The sequence below is a fragment of the Larus michahellis genome, chromosome Z, assembly GCF_964199755.1.
Source record: "Larus michahellis chromosome Z, bLarMic1.1, whole genome shotgun sequence".
NCBI lineage: Eukaryota > Metazoa > Chordata > Aves > Charadriiformes > Laridae > Larus > Larus michahellis.
This window is the reverse complement of record NC_133930.1, coordinates 42,262,761-42,272,137: the sequence shown is the minus strand read 5'-3', so window position 1 is coordinate 42,272,137 and position 9,377 is coordinate 42,262,761.

Sequence of the window (9,377 nt, the reverse complement as noted above, 5' to 3'; positions counted from 1 at the left end):
AAGTGCCTGTGATGTGCATGCATGCACCAAATGCACAGTAAATCAACATGACATCTTCATGTCTTAGACCTAGCAGTGCTGGTGGGTCTACCTCATTCTATTTTTCAAGTACAGCATCCACACTTCTTTAGGGCCCAGCCTCTCTTAGAGGCTCTACATATTTCAGTCATAAAATACTCATCTTTTCTACCACTGAATCTGTCATGTGTGTGCTGCTCTGCCAATTGCCCTGAGACTGGTGCTGCCACTCACTTTCATTTTTTGGTGAACCAAGATGCCAGTAAACACAAAGGAGTCACAAGGAAAATGGGGATTGGCATAGGCTGAAGGTTGTTAATCACGGTAGCCAAAAACTAGATATGTTTGGTTTTGTTTTTTTTTTTAAAAAAACTGGTGGGAAAGGCAACACGCTGCAGCTTCACTGTTGTAGGAGCAGCTTCCTGCTGGGTGTTCATTTAGGGCTGTGTCACCAGATCCCATGCAGCGGGCGCAGTTTCACACACAGCTCACAGTCAGTGTGGCAGGTCTGACTGATGGGGACTAGGGGGACTCAAAGTGTGCCTAACTCACATCAGACAAGTCTGGACGTATTAATGAGAGCTGGAATGAGTATATTTCTACCTAGATAAGCTTCTCCTTCAATAGAAATTAACAGGTTTATTTATTAATAAAGATTCAGTTGGAGGATTTTTAGTTAGACTTCCTTAAACAGCATACAAGTTTGTGTGCAGCAGTTTTTGCATTTCTTGCAATTGTTGATTTTTAATGGTGCAGAAAATGAGTAAAAGTAGGCGTACAAGTGATAAATGCCTGGCCGTTTGACACACAGCCATTCAAGAAAGATTTCTAAACCATACCTGCCATCCTTAAATGGGGAGTTTCTTAAAAACATAAATACGGCTGTCAAAAGACCTAATCACACTCTTCCTGCCAGCTGTTGATAGAACAACTGGTTTTGGTGGATTTCGGGGTTTTTTTGTGTTTGATTTTTTTTGACAGAAGAACTTAGTTTTTCAAAATACCTTAGAAAATTTTAAAAGTACTGGGGGATGAATACCTCAAGTAGACGTTATGTCTTAGGATTTTCCACATGAAGCAGTTTGATTCTGGTTTTGATTTTAACTGAGATGTGAATATAGGCAAAATCATGGATAAACTGTTTTCCTCATATCCGAGAAACTTGGTTGGCTTGGTAGTGTGACGTTTGTGTTCTTAAGGATTTTTATTTATTTTTTAAAACTAATTTGATTCTATAATTGGATAAAATACATAGGTCCTGTTAGGGCTGCTGAACATCTGCAGGTTCATCCTGTGACATTTACTGAAGGATCTGTATTTGGTATTTTTGAAAAGTCAGATAATTAATGCTTAAGGCTCTCTAGTACTGATTCTGAAAACAAAATAATAAGTACTTAGTGTGCATTTTCCTGTGTTCTTTTACAAGATTAGAAGTGGAAAAGTAGAAAGGGCTTTTCATAGTGATCTGTAGTGGTATCTGACACCAGATTAGCTCTAACAGTCAGACTGATAGCAACATTTACATAATATGTGCTTGCATTTGCTTGAAGGCAAGGTTACTGGCTTGCTTCCAGCCTGCTGGTTGTTGAGTCCCACCCCTGAAGAGCAGCAGGCACAGTCCCAGAGAAGTGGTGTTGATCACATGGGTGAATGACAGGAAACAACAGTGTAATAATCACTGACCTTTTTGACATTTTTAACTATTACAAGTGTTAAAGTTATTTTTATTTATAAGTTATAAATAAGTTATAAATATATCTATTTATAAGTTAAAGTATAAGTATATTCAGCTCTTACAAGTATTATTCAGCGTGTATGTGGACTCTCAGTGAATGATTACAGTAGCATAATGATTTAGTCACTACTTTTCTTTCAGCAACATGACGGTGTCATGGGGCAGGATGAGTCCTCCTGCGACTCTTGGTATAGGAGTTGAGATGTTGTGCTACTGGCAACATTGCCATCACAGCAACATTGGTTATGCCAAGAGACCTTGATAAAACTGGTCCTTTTTAAGAATTCAGTTGTAGACTAAAAATTGTAGGCAAATGGCAACGAGACTACAAATAAAAGTGATATTCTTTAAACACCCTGTTTTTTAATGAAAGTACTTAAAGAACAGCCGTTTAGGATCCTTTATGTATGAAGAGGGACTTGAGGAACAACAGTTTCTTGAATATCTTAAAAAACTACTTCTGTCCCCTGGACAGTCAGTGGTAACTTTTAAAAACACATTCCAAAGTGGTTTTTATTTGCAAGAAGCAGAAGAGGACAAAACATGCACATTGTTTATAAACATATCCCAAAGGAGGACATTTCTAGTCCATGAGGAAACCCAGGCATAAGTTTGCAGCTGAGAGTGCTAACAAAAAAGAAATGTAGTGCTACCTGCTTTTAATAGTTTCTCTTTCTCTGCGAAGAAATAGATCTGTGGGTAGGAGCTGAAAAAAAGGTGCAGTGAAAGATGGAACCAAAGACTAGGGCTGCTCCAGCTTTTTGTTAACCATACCAGTTTGTGAAAGAACCAAGTGACTTCTGCAATCTTTAGTATTATTTTAGTGGAATATTTGCCTTGATTTTCTCCTGGTGTATTTATTACCTGTAAGAATTTTGTCATTCTGATTTGCAATTTGAACATTATTCATGGCATATGTTTGGTTGTCATAGTCACCTGATTTCAGCTCCTTTATTAAGGTCTACAAAAACTCTGAAAGCAATAAAATAATAAATACACTTCTATTAGTAGAGATGGTCAGAGGAGATATTACTTCTGATACAGCTCATGGAAGATTATGGAGTACAATAGGCATTTCTTCCAGTATGTGAGGATAGTTTGAAGACTCGCAAGTAACAGAAATTCTCATTAGTTGAAATAGTTCTTTTAATTCTGAACAACTTTGGTTGTCACAAAAACTAAGTGTCTTTTGACTGCTGTTTTTGTAGTAGCTGTGTTACTGATTTTTACTAGGCAGGTATTTTCCCCAGTTGGTCAAGGCACAGATATTTCTGCTTCGCATGAATGACACAGATGTTGGTCTAGCTCTTTGAGAACCTAAAAGAGAGCTTAAGAGTTGTTGCTGGGTTTTTCTTCATTGACGCTATTTAGTTTGATTCAAAAGCTCTGTGCTAGTTTGCAGTTCCTTGTCCAGGATATCACAGATTTGGGGTTTGAAGTTAGGGAGGGCAAAAGTGTAATTCGAAGGGTTACCTCAGTTGGCTTTTACCATTTCTGGGTGTGATTTGTATAGTTTTAGATACTGAAAATGTGAGGCATTGACTTGAATTGTCTCTGGGAAATTCTGCCTTGAATGGTTTGTTGCTTCTGGACAGGCTGCAGGTTTTTGCTTGCTCTTTTTCTCCATTCTGAATTTTGTTTATGGAAGATGTAGTGGTAAGGGAAAGGCAAGTTTATTTATCCCTGTGGAGCGCTCTCTCACTTCGGTTCAGGTGCTGCTTTTGTTGCCTAGTTTTTCCTTTTGTTTGTCATTTTATCCTCTGCTTGTGTATAACACTATGTTGTTTCTCCTGCTGTGCCCATTTGCACATTGAATGCGGTCCTCGAGAGCCGATAGTTTAACCGCAACTGTCTTTATTTCCCTTTTTCCACATGGTGGCACAATGGAGCAACCATTTTTGGAGGCAAAGGCGGTGCGTGCGAGTGAAGGTGATTTCTTCATTTTGGAACTCATGCAGTAATATATAAAGGAATGTGAAACCTCTTCTTCATGCTCTCTCTCTCTTTTTTCCTTTTTTTTCCTTTTTTTTTTTCCTTTTCTTTTTCCTGTGGTTAAATTTACCCTGAATGTTTAGATTTCTTGTTCCCTTTTATTGCCTAAGAAATTTTAGGGAATAGTGCTTAGGGACACAATCTCAGAGTACCTAATGTTGCTCTTCAAGAAGTCCTGGATGTTAAGCTTAAATTTAGATGATGGAATTTTTAAGTTTCTGGGAGACGTGAGGTTCTTACATCAGCAGAAGAAGGTCACTCCACTTCGCCTGCATTCCCCAGTGTGATCCATGAGCAGGAGCCAATAGTCTTCTTCTCAGGAATCTTCTTCAAATTTTGGTCATTGGTCTCAGAGAGTTTTCTGAATGTCCTTCTGTCTTTTTTTTTCCCCACCTCTTTTTTTTGTGTGTGTGCTTAAGCCTCTGCACTGTTAGCCGTAATATTGAGAGGAGCCATTTCTGTGTTGAGGAAATTAATTTTCATAGAAAATCAGCTAGTTCTAAGCGAGCTAGTACTTCATGGAAGTTGCATAAGAGAGGTGATTTCATTAGGGAGATTATAATCGCGATGGACATAACACAGCAAGTGAGGATTATGATGATTATTTAGTACAGGAATATGAGCATGTGTGCTCTTTCTAAAGCAGAGTTCTTTTTTGTAAGGAATGTGTCATCAGGAATTCAATAAGAAAAAGATGTAGAAACCTGATAAAGAGGAGCTGGGAAAAGCAGGTCAACAACTCTGTGACACGTATTTAAAAATCTGTTTATATAATGTCTACATCATTTTCTCTCCTCTTTTATAAACTAGGTACCAATAACAGAGGTATGCGAGAATTTCTGAAAATTTGAGGCACGTAAATGACTAAAGTTTACACACTGATGCAGGTCACTAGAGCAGCTAGGTTTATTGGCATGGGTGATTTAGAGAAACGTTTAGCTGAAAGAGGTGAGTTCAGAGTGCTCTGCCTGTCTCTCCTGCCTTGCCTGGGTTAAATGGTAAAAATCTGCAGAGTGTGCACGTGCGCGCATGTGTATGGCCCTGGGGTCCAGGGCACTGCAAAAAGAAGAAATGTTTAATGCAGTTTCTGCTAGCCTGTGTTAATTGTTCCCAAGATAAGTCCTTGTTTCATGGTCCTGTCACGCACTTTATCCAGGTAAGCTGTAGACACAGATGCTGAGGTTGTTCTCCTTGCTCTCACTCCAGGGCTTTCCTGTGAAGAGACTGTACAATTAGTGTAAACTGGAGATTACGCTGTCATGTGAACAGATGGACATAAGGCATGGCCTGAGTCAGACTGATATAATATTTATAAGATGCCGCTGAAATGATCTGTGATGAATATATAATGCTAGAGCTGCCAAGCACGTTAGCCAGAAAAGCCAGTGCTTTGCTTCAAATCTGTGTGGCTCCAAGTCTGGCTCTTCTTCTCAGCTCCCTTCCTAAGGTCATAACAACTTCCTTGTCTACTGACACTAATCATCATCATCTCTAAGTAGTATTGATCTTTTAGTGTCTGCCAGTCATCTCTATATGGCACATACTGTCACCACAAAGCCTTCTGTTAGAAAGCTTTACCTGAAAATAAGGCTATTAGCAGTTGATTTTAAATTCTGTCAAAGTCTAGTTCCACTTCCTAATGCATAGTCTTCCATATAATGTATGATTATTACCATCAAATACCAGCAACCTGAATACATACCCAGGGGAAGGGAAAAAGAACGTATGAATGAAAGAGAAATGCTGTATATTCTTTTCTTCACTGTGTGATTTTTTGTTTTCGTGTCATTCTTTAACAGTCTTCAGAAAGGGAAAATGTACTGTCAAATGGAAGCTGCAGGGGAAAAAAAAAAACTAGCTTTAAGTGCTTCCATGTCTCATAAAGATGAAAATTTTCCCATTTTTACCTCACAGAACATGAGCTTTGGAAAAGAAAGATAAATCAGTGCAGGACAATCTTCCCCTAATTCACATACACACATACACCCCCACATATATATATTTAATTCTTGCATTAAGTATGATATATTTCAGATCAGAAATTTGGTAGTGAATTACCCCATTTGTGTATCTGCACACAAAGAGCATATTTTGCAGATTTCTTTTTATCCTTACCAAGTGTAAAATGATCTAATTCTTTTTGATGTATGATAATTTTCACATTGCTAAAGTGCCATTGACTATTGTTTCTAAGTTGTGGTGGTGAATGACAGAAATCCATCATGATTTTTTTCTATCATGATGCCTTTCCATAACAAGGTAAGAAATAGGCTAGATCACACAAACAAGACTAGATTCTTGATTAAGTTGATTAGAGTTAGTCAACTAAGTTATCCGATTTTTAACTTTCATGACTAATGGGCAGCCTGCAAAGTTTTGAGTATTCCCATAAAGTTGTTTGTCAAATTTATAACAGCAATTGATATTTGCAATAAATTATTTTCTTGTTGTTCTTGTCACTATAACGTAGAAACTGAATTTCTCAGGCTGTATCACCTGCATTTTGCTCTCTGTGGGGTGGCTTCTTTAATCTCTCTTCTTCTCACCTCCTGCCCCGATTGTCTATAATCTATGAGATGGTCTAAATGATTGGTAACTGAGTTTTCTGGATGTGCTTGTAATTACTGATTGAGGTTTTCAAAGTTATTAAGGACAAATGGGTGTATGATTTCCAGGGAAATTAATGAGATTTTGGGACTAAATGTCTAGCTTGTGATTTCTTGGCAGGAAATATTATTTCATATTTCATTCAAGATACATTAACATTTAATAATTTATTATGGAGGTGTTGCATTTTTGATACCACTGACTCTCAGAAGCTCTAGATTTTTAATTTTGTGACTTTATGCTCTTCCACGCACAGCCAAAACCAAAAGCAACCCATGCCCAAACTTGAATTTGTACGGAATGTAATCCTGAATCACATTTTGCAATTCAGTCTGTGAGTGGAAATCTTTAAACAGTGTTAGAAACACTCCACCCTATCTGTCAAATAAACTCTTATGAAGGAACTAATTCTGAAGAATTTATAATCATCAATGAAAATGAAGGTCACATACTAGTACTGTCAAAGCCATAGAAAGAGTCTATATCAGATCTAGGTTTCATTTGAAACCTCCCAAAAGAGAGGAAACCAAGCACACACCTGGTTCCAGAACAAATATTCACACCAGTTTATCTCCAGGAGATGATGAGAGCCTCTGAAACACATAAACCACATCTCTAGCATGGGATTCAACTGGGGGCTTGCCCATCCTCTGCACTTACATTTGTTTGCTGGGAAAACCCACTGGAGAGCCCCAGTAGAAAGCCAAAGCCACCGCTGACCTTTAGGCTGTGTGCACTGGCAGGAAACTAGGATTCACCTGTGAAGTCTGGGGAGTGTGAGTGCAATATCACAAATGTACTATAGAGTTTTGTTTCTGTGCTCAGATCACCAGGTCGGTTGCTGCGTTATTGAATATCTCGATCTAAGGTCGTAGGTGGTCAGCTTGATTCATCACTTTTATTTTTGTGTGAGGGTCTTGGTTGGGAAGTGTGTGTCACTGCATGAGGTTATAGGCATCATACAGAGAAGGGGGATTCTATATCCTGGATTTAAAACCAGAGTGATCACAACAAGATCTGTATTTTGGTAATGGGAATGTGTGAATTAATGTTTTTTTTTTAATACTGCAGTGTAACAAGGGCAAATATGGCAAAAAATAATTACATTCAACCTGGATAGAAACTAAAAGGAGGAAGCATAGTTTCTGTGGCTATCTTGGGAAGACATAGATTGGGAAAGTAAAATCCTGCTTTATGTTCTCCCTTTTTTTTTCATGGTTATGACATCTCTAAAATGAACAGCTTCTTCAAAACTTTGGGGTTTTCCACCATTAAGCTACCAAAATAATTTTTTATTTTAGATTTAGGTCAGGAGCTGTGTTTAGCTAAATCTCGTCTTTTTCTCTTTATTAGTCTCTGTGTCAGGGCTGAAAGTAGTCAACATGCTGTGATTATTACAGATAAGCCTCTAAGACCATTAAAAGCACACCGACGTCAATATAAGAACAAACTAGAATGAGGAGCGGCTTCTTTAATTTGGAAACCTGCAGTTTTCCTGAATCAGATTCCCAAGTTGCTCTCAAGCTGTCCCAGAGCCTTCCTGTGTGGGCTACTGTGTCTGCACGCGTGTGTACATGCCAGGGAAAGGCAAAGAGGCATAGGAGGCCCTCAGATGGAAATCTAATAAATGAAAAGGTCTTACATGATCTAAGATACCAGGCCAATTTGCAAGGCCTGGCGAGCTGACTTCATTACTGGCTGCCTCAGGTTATCTGGATAGACAGTGACAGATCATTTTGTAGGGCCTGAAGGGAGCCAGATCAGTCTGCCTAGAAAAACAAATAAATCCAGGCCTGAGAGTGAGGTTAAAAAAGATTTACAAGGCTCACTGGTGCACGTGGCCCTCTCAGAGAGGATTTTGGCTGCTGGCCGTGTACGGCTACCCTGTTTCACATTTGCTGCAATGTGAAAAGTGAGTGAACGGCTTTCTTCTGATTGCAGGAAGTTTTCTTCTTTTTTTTTTTTAACTAACATTTGCACAGTAAACAGACAACAAACCACATATATAAAGATGAAGAGAAGGGAAGGGACTTCTACAAAAAGATCAAATAACAGAAAGCATAAATCTTTTGGTATCTGACCTTTTAGTCATACATTTCCAGGGGCAGATTGAATAAAACAAAACTCATCAAATTGTTGAAAGAGTTATGTTTTCCGTTCCACATAAACCCAAAAAGCAACTGCTCTTCTAAGTAAGACGGGGAAGAAAACACACACAACACAAACACTTGAGATCTACTTGATGTATTAGAACTTAAAATGTATTTTTTTTTATTCAAAGGGCTTTTAATTTAACCTTAAGCAGTCATGGGAAGTAAAGCTTATCTGCTGATACAAGTTAGAATTAATGAAAAAGGCCAAATGAAAGGTCTAATTATGGTTGTTCTACTTCATCCTGTGTGAAATCCAAAAAAAAATAATAAAAGAAACATCAATGATAGAACATGGAGGATGATATGCTGGGTTACTTAGAGTTAAATTAAACTCTTTTGCTGTTGATTTCTTTCTTCTGTCTACTACTCTGACATAATTTGTAAGTATCTGAGAAACACAGTTTGCATTTAACTTCCATACAGGCCCACAACTAGAGGAGAACATGGGAAAATATAAGAAAAAAATAACAAAAATAGTGGTATTGCATGTTAGAAGCAATATCCATGCTCTCCTTCTCAACAATTTGTAGAATGGTTGTTGAGACCAGCAACATTTTATTCTCAGAAATGGGGTAGTGTGTTCTGGAGATGCATGCAGTGCTGTTTCTCAAGTATAATTGCCTTTTGATCTTAGATAACAAATACATTCAACTGAGAGCCCCTGTTTCACTTTTCTCTGTTACCGAATAGTCTTTCTCTTGTCTGGTGGATTTATGCCTATGTTTGGTTCAAACAATAATATATGGGATGGTTTGGCATACAGAAGCAGACAAGATTTATAAAGCTGTGTGCAAAAGATAAGATCTGGAAAAAATTCTTCTGTTGAAATATCGTCCTTCTTATGAATGATTACTTATTTTCCTGTTTTTCCT